This window comes from Oreochromis aureus, linkage group 15 (assembly GCF_013358895.1).
Source record: "Oreochromis aureus strain Israel breed Guangdong linkage group 15, ZZ_aureus, whole genome shotgun sequence".
NCBI lineage: Eukaryota > Metazoa > Chordata > Actinopteri > Cichliformes > Cichlidae > Oreochromis > Oreochromis aureus.
This window is the reverse complement of record NC_052956.1, coordinates 29,224,698-29,239,348: the sequence shown is the minus strand read 5'-3', so window position 1 is coordinate 29,239,348 and position 14,651 is coordinate 29,224,698.

Here is a 14,651-nt window from a genome sequence, read left to right as displayed (position 1 = left end):
TTCACAAATAAAATTTTTATCATTAGAGAAAAAATTACCAATAATCATCCCACAGATGTAATATTGTCTACAGCTACTTTTAGTACCATTGATGTTAAGTTAGACTGTTTTTCTCCAATTGATCTTTCTGAGTTAACTTCAATAATTACTTCCTCCAAACCATCAACGTGTCTTTTAGACCCCATTCCTACAAAACTGCTCAGAGAAGTCATGCCATTAATTAATTCTTCAATCTTAAATATGATAGGACAATTTCCAACCTTCCTTTCATATCAAAAATCCTTGAAAGAGTAGTTGTCAAACAGCTAACAGATCATCTGCAGAGGAATGGCTTATTTGAAGAGTTTCAGTCAGGTTTCAGAGCTCATCACAGCACAGAAACAGCTTTAGTGAAGGTTACAAATGATCTTCTTATGGCCTCTGACTAGGGATGGCTATCGAAAACCAGTTCTTGTTGAGAACCGGTTCCCACTGTTTCAATTCCTTGGAATCGTTTGCCATTTTTGCAAACGATTCCCTTATCGATTCCAGTCGCCCCGAATGACGTCACCACATTGCGGAGCGTCGGAGCGTACCTGGCAGGAAACACGGCACCTAAGCGGCTCAAACGCTTAAAAGTTTGTTTATACTTTACGAGAACAGATTGTCATCCGTTCAGGGCAACTTGCAATACTTGCAAAGTAGATATTTCATTAAGGGAGGAAACACTACGAATATGCAAAAGCATTAATAATAATAATAATGATAATGGATTGGATTTATATAGCGCTTTTCAAGGCACCCAAAGCGCTTTACAATGCCATTATTCATTCACGCTCACATTCATACACTGGTGGAGGGAAGATACGGTTGTATCCACAGCTGCCCTGGGGCAGACTGAGAGAGGCGAGGCTGCCATATCGCGCCATCGGCCCCTCTGGCCGATTTGCTCACAAAACACGCGATGAACTTAAATGAATGTCTTTAATTCCGCTCCGGACTCGTGAATCTCAACCCAGCAGCAGCAGCGGTAACGTTTGCACGTCATCTACCGTTAATCCGGCATGTAAATAATCAAATAACAGTGCATATTATGTTAGCGCGATCTGCTTAATTACAAAACCTGCCATTGTGCATTTAGGTGACCATGATGAGACAGACAGACAGAATCTGGCTGGCGCTCGCTGGCAGTTGTCGCTGCAGTCTACCAGTAGCGTCTCTTTTCAGGCCCGCATGTCACCGAGCAGTGACTAGTTTGTGGTCAAAACCTTGCAGCCATTTGCCACAGCAGATGGTAAGTGAATGTGTTTAATTGTAGGCAGGGACATTACTGGATATTCTTGTGTAATTGCTACAGAATAATTTATGTTATACTTTGTTATTGCTACAGAAGAATATTTATTTTATTATTTTACGTTTACAATTTTCCCCGGGGACCCTGTGACACCCCATTGAAGAGCCATAGGCTGGATCTCTTAAGATCTCACTGTTGGGTTTGTAAGGCCATGTTACTCCTAAATTTCTATCTTGTTGAAAGAGAAGATATAAAACAGGTCTAAGCTAATCGACCTTAGTGTTCTCCTTTTTAAAAACAAGAATCGATAAGAGAATCGATAAAGAATCGACTCGTTAAACAGAATCGAAAATGGAATCGGAATCGTTAAAATCTTATCAATACCCATCCCTACCTCTGACAGTAGACTCATCTCTGTGCTTGTCCTGCTAGACTTAGTGCTGCGTTCGATACTGTTGACCATAATATCCTATTAGAGCGATTAGAACATGCTGTAGGTATTACAGGTACTGTACTGCAGTGGTTTGTATCATATCTATCTAATAGACTCCAATTTGTACATGTAAATGGAAAGTCCTCTTCACATACTAAGGTCAGTTATGGTGTTCCACAGGGTTCGGTGCTAGGACCAATTCTGTTTGCATTATATATGCTTCCCTAGGCAGTATCATTAGAAGACATAGCATGCATTTTCACTGCTATGCAGATGACACCCAGCTCTATCTATCCATGAAGCCAGATAACACACACCAATTAGTTAAACTGCAGGAATGTCTTAAAGACATAAAGACCTGGATGGCCGCTAACTTTCTGCTTCTTAATTCAGATAAAACTGACGTTATTGTACTTGACCCTGAAAATCTTAGAAATATGGCATCTAACCAGATTCTTACTCTGGATGGCATTACCTTGGCCACCAGTAACACTGCGAGGAACCTTGGAGTCATTTTTGACCAGGATATGTCCTTCAACACACATATTAAACAAATATGTAAGACTGCTTTCTTCCATTTGTGCAACATCACTAAAATTAGAAATATCCTGTCTCAGAGTGACGCTGAAAATCTAGTTCACTTCTAGGCTGGACTACTGTAATTCATTATTATCAGGATGTCCAAAAAAACTCCCTGAAAAGCCTTCAATTAATCCAAAATGCTGCAGCAAGAGTACTGACAGGGACTAGAAAGAGAGAGCATATTTCTCCTGTTTTGGCTTCCCTTCATTGACTTCCTGTTAAATCCAGAATTGAATTCAAAATCCTGCTCCTCACATACAAGGTCTTAAATAATCAGGCCCCATCTTATCTTAATGACCTTGTAGTACCATATCACCCTATTAGAGCACTTCACTCTCGCACTGCAGGCCTACTTGTTGTTCCTAGAGTATTTAAATGTAGAATGGAAGGCAGAGCCTTCAGTTTTCAGGCCCCTCTTCTATGGAACCAGCTTCCAGTTTGGATTCGGGAGACAGACACTATCTTAACTTTCAAGATTAGGCTTAAAACTTTCTTTTTTGCTAAAGCATATAGTTAGGGCTGGATCAGGTGACCCTGAATCCTCCCTTAGTTGTGCTGCAATAGACGTAGGCTGCCGGGGATTCCCATGATGCACTGAGTTTTTCCTTTCCAGTCACCTTTCTCACTCACTATGTGTTAATAGACCTCTCTGCATTGAATCATATCTGTTATTAATCTCTGTCTCTCTTCCACAGCATGTCTTTATCCTGTTTTCCTTCTCTCAGCCCAACCGGTCGCAGCAGATGGCTGCCCCTCCCTCAGCCTGGTTCTGCCGGAGGTTTCTTCCTGTTAAAAAGGAGTGTTTCCTTCCCACTGTCGCCAAAGTGCTTGCTCATGGGGGGGTCATATGATTGTTGGGTTTTTCAATCATATGACCACCTAATCAAGGTGACTTTTGTTGTGATTTGGCGCTATATAAATAAAATTGAATTGAATTGAATCACGGTGATGTAAAGATCTGTAGGGGCTATGTCTTAACCCTGACATGGAGTCTGTTAATTTTACTTAAGAGGGATTATACAATCTATTTACAGATTTAAGCTTTGCTGTGATCCATACCCAGTGCGGCAGCAATCTTCTGGGGAGCCTCTTCAATGAACAAAGCATGTTTTTCTGCTTGGATAAGTCTGTCTGAAAACAAATGTAAGCACAATCCCTTAGACAGTTTACCTACTTTAATGACATAATGTTAATAAAAGAGGTAGAGATATGTATTATAGACATACTAGACTTAGATCTCCGCACATTCAGCTGGTACATGACTACTTCACGGCCAACATCTCTGTTACGTGCCCTCAGTTCGACCAAAAGGGCGTTGATCCTTTTAATTCCAAGTCTGACTTGTGGTGGTGACATGTTTAATATATATTTCGTGAAAGCAACAGCATCCATCAGATAAGCTCTCTGAGTTGTTGGTTTAAACCCTTTTGCTTGCAGGTGTGCTAGAAAACTCCAAAGTCAAAAATACAAATTAGTTCATCTGTTAAACTGTATATGCACACATGTATATAGAAACTAATAATCATTCAAATTTAGCACTTACTCACGGACTTTTCCATGGTTCCTCAGAAACAGAAGGTCAACGTTTGGAATTGCTGGGTCTGCCATGAATTCCAGAAAATGGATGACATGAGTGGCTCGCTGCCTTGCATTTTCACGTAGATTTCTGCTAGGGTTCACACCTTCTGCATGGGCCCTAAATTCCTCCACAAGTCTTACTGATGAGGCAAGAACAGACATCATATCAAAGTATAGTTATATAGCACTCATATTTAGGCCTCAGGTCTTTTACATCAGGGGGATTTTATTGACAAAACACAAATCTTTTTTCAAGCTTCTCAATGCATAAAGAAAACCTCCATGAAAAACAGTTCTTAGCCTAGAAGAACTCACTCTTCACAAATGAACTGAGTAAGATTTGCTATCCCAGGATGGTCAGTCATACTATGCAAGATTATCTCCAGTTAATACATTTTACAGTAGTAAGTTTGATAAGATATATTATTTACCATAGTGAGGGATTTTGCTGGGTGAAAAACGTTTACGTCTGCTATTTTTAACCTGAAATAAAAAGGATCATTAAGCAGATTTGTTTATCAAAAGTAAATAAAAGAATGTTTCACAATGAGGTGTACAATCACAGGAGGTAAACAATACTCACATTTGGATGCTTGGCTGAAGAATGTATCTGCTTGAGCTCATGATTCCTTTCAATTTCACACTCTAGCAACTGCTTCACCACCTGTAGCTCAGTGAACAGTATCTGACAGTTTTTGCAACCAGGAGCAGGTGTCCTCAGGAGAGGACGTCCCCTCCACTGCTGTACTGCATAGTAAGGTGCACTGCATGGGATTAACACATCAGGGGATACCACTGTTGAATCACAAGTAATCTTGCTGGTGGAGATAGAAGGAGGCTGCATAATTGGGATGGTGTGGTCACTGAGAGTGGCACTGGCAGAGAGAGGAGGCTGTAGGTTTGGTCTGGTAGAGTCACTGGGAGCCTCCCTGTCAGAGGGAGGAGCAGGCCGGTGGATCGGTGTAGCATGGTCACTGGGAGCCTTGCTGGAAGAGACTATAGGAGAAGCAACCTTTGACCCTTCCTCCAGTGCCCTAAAGATGGCCTCCTCAATTACTGCATCATCCACTTCATCAACATGTGAGACCATTTGCGGTGTGGGATTTGATGCCCTCAGAAGTGCCAGTTCTTTAGCAACGTGTCTGTCCTTGGCCTTTTGCATGTAAAGTTTAATCACAGGTTTCTGAAAAAGTTAGTGTTAGATATGTTTAGGATTAAATTTAAACAGTTTTCTGTGTAACCGTATATCAAAACTGTCAGTATTTTACTTATTTGGGCATCCTTCATGTTTTTATCTATGCACACAACATGCTTTCTAGAGCTCGAGGAACATTATATAAATACACCATACAGGCAAAGAAAGAACCACCGTATTCTTCTATAGAAACTGGAAGACTTTCATTTCACCAGAGTAACAAATATGTAAAATGCAAGGAGCTAAATGTAAGTCCCTTTAACATAAACATCTGATTCCAGAGATCAAGGGCTGCCTCACCAACACACAAAAACCACACAGAGACACCACAAAGTCAATAATATACCTGTAATTTGTGGACCTTTTCCAGGTGCTTATCAAGCCGATTAAGATGTTTTGACTGACATAAGCGGACTGGACAGTCCAGATTTGCAGAAAAGCTGTAAAAATAGTCAAAATAAAATGCTGAGTAGGAGGAAATAGAAATTGGGTGTATATAAAAGTTAGCAATTAAATAAATGCAGTGATTCGAAAACATGTGTACGGACAAATAGATGTAAATTTAGTCTCTTTCAGAATTTATTAAGACACTTACTGCCGATGAGAAAATTGGCTCAAAAGAAGCAGTTCAGTTTCATTTACCACCTTCTCTGTGACTCTTAGGTGCTGAACAATATCAGCATATACATGTGCACATATGGGACACTTGTGTCCATTTCTGACATTGTGATGCCTTTGAGTCTTGGAGATGCCAGCAACCTGTTGCTGTTCCTCTGTACTCTTTGGCTCCTCGCTGCTCACAAACACCACCTGTACACAAAAACAAGATTCATACAACTACTAAAAAAAGTTGTATTTTTTGTCTTACTCTTACTTAATATTTACAAATGCCCTTAAAAATGAATTATCTGCACTACTGTTAGTAATTCTGCCTACTTTTGGTTTTACCTCTATATATTTAACCTTTAAAAACTGTTCATCTTGCCTTGTTTGGTATCATTCTTTTCAGCACAACCTGACATATCTGAATTAGTTATTTTTTCATTTTGACATACTGCATTAGCACAAGTGATCTAAATACAGACAAAAAACATAACTTTTTTCTACTCAGATTGTATTTCTTACTGTAAAACCCACAAACGTGTTCAATAAATCATTTTTATAACTTGAAATACATACATTTCTAAAAATAATGCATAAGTTTTGCAAACAACAAAGTTATATCATACTATTTACCTAAAAATGCAGCCAAGGCCTCAGGCATTTTTTATATAACTATTTACAGAACAATCAGGCATTCTGCATCAAGTAAGAAGGCACACAAATTATTTGTGCCACTCCAAAAAAATTGTTTGTTCAATATAAGACAGGAAAACACGACAGGCCTAACCCTTGCAGATATGACAACATGAGGTGTATCCCTCCTGTTTTCCACCTGGAGACAGTTTTTACACTGCAATGTACCTTTGGTGGCTCTTTTGGAGCAACCTTTACATTCACTAGTAGAATTGACACACAAAACAACACAACGACTACTCTACAAACCTAATTTAGACTCAGAATACGCTAAACGTCACAAATCTCTCACATGTGAAAGCTCGCTCTCTATCTTCCGCTCGCTCACTCTGTCTCACCGGCGTCACTCCTAAAGCTTCCCCCTCTTCCTAAAAACCATGTACCGCATGTTGCAATATAATATTTTATTGGTCGACATGGTATACTTTTAATCCCTTTAAGTCTGCCAGAGCTTATCTTTAAAGTTATTTTCGTCCTGTAGTGCCATTTTGGGGGCATTTAAAGTTACTACACATCAATACAACCGTGATATCCTAAATTTAATAATGTGTATGAATTAAGACCATAGTACACATAAATCGGGAAGAAAAGTGCAATAAACTACAAAAAAAATGAAACGTTTTTTGAAACAAATATTTCTAGTTAGAGAAATTTCAGAGGTTTATCCCTCAAAACTGTAATTACAAAAAAGTTGCACAAAATAGTTGTGTGTCCTTATAGTTTTATTCTTGAGATTGAGATACACCATTTTTTTATATACTGCAGCATAAATGAAAAGAAATATTACAATGCTAATTTGCACAAAACCAAAAAAACCCAAACAGCATGTGCATTAAAATAAAAGACCCCCCCCCCCAAAAAAAAACAACTATTCCCAACAGTGTAATATGAGTTTAAAGCATTCCAGAAGCTATACAGAAAAGCACAAGGTCAAACACGACTTAAAAATACCAGTATAGGTTTATAAAGGCACTGAGGGGAAAAACTACGTTTCCCACGAGATATGACGTCACTTCCTGTTTCGGCAGGTGACGGCAGACATGAACGCTTGCGCTGGCATAGGAAGTATTATGAACAGCTGATCGGATTAGCAAAGCCTGTTTCTGCAATTTTATGTTTTTGTTGCTGCAAGTGCTTTTAATGCAATTTTTGCTAAACCATATGTGGAAGATAACCGTGACCTAGGACAAGCTGATGGCATAAGATGTAAGTACAACTCCTCTGGTTTCCTGTGTAAAAAAAAATAAAAATAAAAAAAAATGCGCTAGCTTATGTGGTTGTACTTCTGCTGGGATTTAAAGATAGTTATGGAAACTGAAGCATTCCCAAAGGGTTAACACAAACAGGAAAGGCAAGAGCAGAGTGTTTGCTCGTGCTGTCCTCAGAAAACGCCGTTTCTTCCCGCTGTAAATACCACCGTTGTATTAAGAGAAAAAAACATGGCGTGTATTTTTTTTTAATCATAATTCTGGTTTTACGTGGCCTATCAACACACATACATGTATACGTGTCTGTATAGACCTTAATTCATGGAATTTTTGAACGTTAGGCTTTATACCTGAGAGCTGGTACTTTCAAGTTCCTCCTCCATGATGCTTCTAAACTCTCACGAGAACCATCCCCCACTTTGCTCTCGATCACAGACATAGAGTATTCTGATTGGCTGCTGTCAGGCAGTGTTGGTCAAGTTAGTTGAAAAAAGTAATCAGTGACTAATTACTGATTACTTCCTTCCAAAAAGTAATCCCGTTACTTTACCAATGACTTATTTTCAAAAGCATTTTGTTACTTTGTTACTTTTTAAAAACATGATACACAACCTGAATAGGTAATAAAGCTCTTTCTTCCCAATTCTACTTTTTCTGCATAATCCATCATATAGAATATAATCAAATGAAAAGCAAATCTATTTTCTCCTTCCCTGGTGCAGGTGTGCCACAGCGGTCATGTCAGTGGAAGGGTCCAGGAGTGTCTCTGTGAACTCAGTACTTGCTCAGAAGTTTAGGGGGGGTTTTCGCTGTAAAAAGAAGTTTTCTGACTCTGAAGTGCTGTACAGTATTTTATTTTATTGATGTTTTTTTTTTTTTTTTGCTGTCCCGTTTGGATCTTTAGCCATCAGAATTGTCTGAAGGCCAAAAAAGATGCCTAGCGGATTTACTTTACCTAGTGGATCATCAAGGCCTTGCCATATTGGTCCATTTGTTTGACCTTTATTATAATGATGTATTTATTTTATTTTATTTTCAGTTGTTACAGACAGGACATACATGACTAGGGGATAGGACAGGGAGAAAGAATGAATGAAAGAAAGTGAGGGAGAGAAAGACAAAACAGAGGGGAGAAGAGATGATGAGAGGGAAGAGAAAGAAAAAAGAAAAGCAAACAAACAAACAAACAAAAAAGGGGAAAAACACCTGGATCAACTGTCGAGAGAAGAAAAAGAAAAAACAGAAAAGAAAACAAAGAAAAAAGAGCAACATAATAAATACAACACCATCACGAAAAAACTAGATAACAGTAGATATCTACTATACAGTGGATACCCCATTTAGTGAAAAATTCAAGTTACGAAGGGAAGGCACTGAACGGCAATTTTTCTGCCCATGTTACGGCAAAATGCCCACTTAACGAAATCCGCTGGCTCTGATTGGCTGAGCCCACAATGCATTCCGAATCATGTGACAACTCCCTGGCTTTCGCACTTGCCCTTCGCTGTTCCACTTAAATGACGTATTGTTGTTGCAGTTAACAATTAGCCTATAGCCTATCGTTCATTCAAAAGGCGCGATGGGTGCTTCGACTTACGAAAATATTCGACTTACGAAAGACCCTCGGGAACGAATTAATTTCGTAAGTCGGGGTTCCACTGTATATATATATTGTGGTGTGAATGAGACATGGCGGGTCCAGGGATTATAGGTTTGAGCCATTTTATTTAAACCACATCACACCACAACACACCCCAACCCCGTGTTTTTAACTCGGCGGGCGTGATTAAGGATGCCCGCCGCAGACCACGGTGACAACATTTAAATATTAAATGTTATTGTGCAGCATGCCAAGCGGCCACCAGGAGTCAGCCGGTACATACATGAGCAGACGCAAAGAACCACCAACGCACCGACGTCTGAGGGCATCAGCCACCGGCAATGAGTGTGGTGAGTGGAGATAGGCCTCTATACCTTGGAGAGCCTGAGGTGTTCCCAGAGAGGTGGAGTCTAAGACCCAACCTGACATATAGACACAGACGAACAGGCGCACACAGACACAAACGTGCATTCCCACCCCCATATACATATAAGCAAACATTCTCCACACACCCGACATGAAGACAGACAGAAATAGACACTGCACACACAATCACACTCCCCAAACATACTCTATATCCTGGGTACAGGTACACTCGACACCCAGGTTGAGTTCATTCTCCACCTCTCCTATATCTCTCCCCCACCTGCAGAGTCAGCTCCTGGAGAGAGGAGACCTCCTGCAAAGATGCAACAGCCTCCCCACTAGTTGGAGAGCCCTCCAGTTGGGCCGATGCACCAGAGGTCCCCTGCACCAGGGCTGAGCCCCTATGGACCCACCTGCCTACAACTCTGGTGACACAACAACCAGGACCCAAGCCCCCAAAGCCCATCCCTACCCCGATATCAACCACAAAAGCGAAGGCACGACCAAACCATGACCCCCACTAGGTGATAAAGCCGATCGAAGGAGCCCAGAGGGATTGATCAAATGTGATGGCAGAGGCTGTATCAAGACTAATGTGATCTATTAGTTGTTTTTTATATTGGCTAGAATTAAGATTATTTTTATTTTTCCAGTTAATGAGGACCATTTTCTTGGCAATGCATAGGGCCGTAAAAGCAATGTGAGCTGTGTTTGTTTCTGCACTGACCTCATCCAAGTTGCTCAGCAAGCACACTAAAGGGGAGGCTGGAATGTTACATTTCAGACACTTTGATAAGGCTTCACATATCCCGTGCCAAAACTTATGAACTGGTGGACAGAAGAAAAGAGCGTGGATGTAATTGTCCGGTGTATTGCCTTGACAGTGTGAGCAGTTGTTGGAAGACGTAAAGCCCATCTTGAACATCCTATGAACAGTATAGTGCACTCTGTGTAGTATTTTGTATTGTAATTGCAAACTGGGATTTCTGATCCATTGAAAGGTTTCTAAGCATATCTGAGAGCAAAAGTTTTGGTCTAAGCTGATCGATAAATCCGCTTCCCATTTTGCAATAGGAAGGGATATTGATTCATCTATTTTAGAAAGTGTTCTGTATATTTTAGACAATTATTATTATTATTTATTTTTTTTTTGGAAGGGGGGGGGTTAGATTAAAAAAAATTGTACCACACTTGGTGGTGTTTGTAATTCAGCTTCACTGGGCTTAAATTTATTTTTTACTATGGATTTAATATGTTGATATTCCAAAAATCGTTTCTTGTTGATCCCATATTGTATAACTAGTGTGGTCCTTCCAGTATATGTTCCAATTATTTAATTCCTTTATAACTCCAATCTGGCAAGTTGATCATATTATTGTTTTGTAATATGATGAGATAAGATAACCTTTCTTAGTCCCACACGTGGGAAATTTGTTTTGTCACAGCAGGAAGTGGACAGTGCAAAAGTTATATAGCAAAAATTGGAATTTAATAAGAATAAATACAGTACACAACTGTACAGAATAAAATAAAATACTATATACACAGTAGAATAAAACAGAATAAAATATACAATAGGATAAAAGTAGAATACAAATTCTATGTACAACTGAGTAAAAATACAACTTTGCCAGAAAAGAATATTGCACGTAGTCTTAGTCTTTGCACTTGTGTGTGTTTGATCAGTTGAAGTTTTTGTTGTAGAGTCTGACAGCAGTAGGGAGGAAAGACCTGCGAAATGTCTCCGTCCCACACCGTGGGTGCCGCAGCCTGCCACTGAAGGAGCTGCTCAGTGCTGTTAGAGTTTCCTGCCTGGGGTGGGAGATGTTGTCCAACAGGGATGACAGCTTAGCCACCATTCTCCTGTCACTCACCACCTCCACTGGGAGGGGGTTTATCTTTCCAAAGGAATTTAGAAATATGCAACACATCATCCGCATAAAGCCTGATTTTATGTTCTACGGTCTTACATTTTATGCCCTTAATTGTTGTAGCCCAGGGGTGGGCAATCTCAGTCCACGAGGGCTGGTGTCCCTGCAGGTTTTAGATCTCACCCTGGGTCAACACACCTGAATCACATGATTAGTTTGTTACCAGGCCTCTGGAGAACTTCAGAACATGTTGAGGAGTTAATTTAGCCATTTAAATCAGCTGTGTTGGTTCGAGGACATCTAAAACCTGCAGGGACACGGCCCTCGTTGACTGAGATTGCCCACCACTGTTGTAGCCTGTCTAATTGCTGCTGCTAGTGGCTCAATAAAAATTGCAAACAATGAAGGGGAGAGTGGGCATCCCTGCCTGGTGCCCCTTAGGAGACAGAAGCTGGAGGATGTCTGGTCATTTGTTCTGACACAAGCTGTTGGAGAATTATAAAATATATTTAACCAGCTTATGAAATAGTTTCCAAAACCAAATTTGTGTAAGGTTGCAAATAGAAATTTGCAGTTAACTCTGTCAAACGCCTTTTCTGCATCAGGAGTCCAAATTATGGTTTCAATGTTTTTACTGCATGAATAGTCTATTAAGTTAAACTATCTACGCCACAGGTGTCGAACTCCAGGCCTCGAGGGCCGGTGTCCTGCAGGTTTTGGATGTGACCTTGATCCAACACAGCTGATTCAAATGGCTAAATTACCTCCTCAACATGTCTTGTAGTTCTCCAGAGGCCTGGTAATGAACTACTCATTTGATTCAGGTGTGTTCAGCCAGGGTGTTATCTAAAACCTGCAGGACACCGGCCCTCGAGGCCTGGACTTCGACACCCCTGATCTACGCGTATTTGTTGACGAGAGCCTGCCTTTTGTACAGCATTTTAAATCAGGGGCGTCGAACTCCAGGCCTCAAGGGCCGTTGCCCTGCAGGTTTTAGATCTCACCCTGGGTCAGCACACCTGAATCAAATGATTGGTTCATTATCCGGTTTCTGGAGAACTTCAAGACATGTTGAGGAGGTAATTTAGCCATTTAAATCAGCTGTGTTGGTTCGAGAACACATCCAAAACCTGCAGGTACACGGGCCCTCGAGGCCTGGAGTTCAACACCTGTGTTTTAAATGGACAAAAAGGACCAGATTGGTTATAATGTAAGTACAATAACACAGAGTTATAAAGGCACTTGGAAAAACAGGTAATTTTTAAATTTTATATATAACCCCTTTGTAAGCCCTGTTCAGTGAAGTCTATTTAGCAACATATGTGAAGATATTACACATAAAAAACACACACAAAAACATTGGAAATCATCTTTTAGCAGGCGATCACTTTTTGGCACAACACCGGCAGTCAGAGGCAGCAGTTTGCTCACCTGGGTCCTCGGGGAAAAAGAAAAACCACCCGCCTGCCTGCCCTGCTATGCGCTTCCGTCGGCTGCCTCGCTCAGAGGGAGGTTCTCCTCTCTGCTCCCCGACACACCGGACCATTATGGCCTATCCCCGCAGCTACGCTCACTCCGGTTCGAAGTAAGCTCTCTTCATACTCCACAGTACAGTCACATCCCACTTCAGGCAGCGCAGCTCGCTAATTGCCCTCTCTCCCTCTGTCTTGTTTCAGACACGCTGCCCTGTGCAAAACCTCCCATATACATTTGTAAGTAAATTGAAACCTCACATATTCCCCCACTGTGCACCTGTAAACAAATTCACCTTTGCATCAAAGTACAGTGAATCTGTGACAGTACGATATGGCCCGACATAGAACTAAGAGAAAGCAAACCAATCATTATAAAAGCAGCAGCCAAAGGGAGTGCTGTAGTCATCCTAGATAGAAATCTTTCGAAATCCTATTCCCTAAGTACTCTGAATGACCATAATGCCTCAATCAAACTTAAATGCACAATTGCTAAAACCAAAATTGATTTCTTTGATACAGCCACTTTTAAAAGCCCTAACTTCTCACACACCCACAAATTGGATATTAACGTATTCTTTAAACCCACGCACACACATGCTCTGCTATTTAAAATGAGCTTTCACCCAAAGCACACGTTTGCGGGGCTAATTAAGTCCCAATTATTACGGTTCCATAGTATCTGTACCCAGCAAGATGACAAAATTCTATTTTCAGCTCTCTCCATTAGAGGGTACTGTCGCTCTTTTTTTAAGAAAATGTTTTAAATCATTCCTACAGAGCAAACCAATTGACTTGTCTCCTATTCTGCCAGTGGTTGTCACCTTATTATTATTATTATTATTATTTTAAATTCTCCTTTCTCAAAAACAGAAAATGAAATTGTAGTTGTTCTTGGCTGAGAAACACAAAATCTCCTTCTTTTTTTTTTTTTCAAGACAAGAAACTAAGTTTTAACTTTTCTGCCCTATCACTTAAAACAAAGCAGACAACCCAGCTCTCAGCTGGCTCTGAAATTATCATCATCAAGGTCGCATGGTGAGAGCCACTTTAGAAGTCACAAAAAAACAAAAAACAAAACAAAAATAAAAACAAAAACAAAAAAACCTCAGCTCACTACACAGAGAACAACAGCCAAGACACAACTGAAAATGCTTTTCTTCTCTGTTCTCCTTGAACTTTAGAATAAACTTCATCTGTATTTGTAAATCATATGCCTAATCATTATGTGCCACTGTGATCCACAAGTATGATCACAAATTTATTTATTTTTCAAACCAACAAAACAAAAAAACAAAAAACAAGTTGCTGATGGCATGAACACTTTACACACATGAGTCAGGATGCAAAAAAGGCTGCTGCCAAAAACAAATCAGAAGTGTGAGAAGTGTGATAAAAACTGAGCTCACAGACAGCTGCATGTTTGAGCTTTAATAGCCCTGCTTTCCTCCCTCTGATGTGTTCTCATGCAGCTCCTGCTCTAAAAAAAACGTGTAACTTGCTCATCAGCTTAGCAGTGACCGCATATGTAATTCAGCTTCTCAATTTTGTAGCTTTAGCTGTTGTATACAGAGTTTAGCTTATTAGGTGTTAGTATAGGTGTGCTCTATATTTCAGCAATGTCTCATCTAGGATGACAGGTTTTCAAGCAGGTCAAGTGCCCCTATGCACTTAATTAATTTAGGTATTGTCTTTATTTTCTTCATCTCATATGTCATTGTACTAAATTTGAGCAAACCTTAAGCTTGATGCAAACTACTTTTAACAATCATCCACC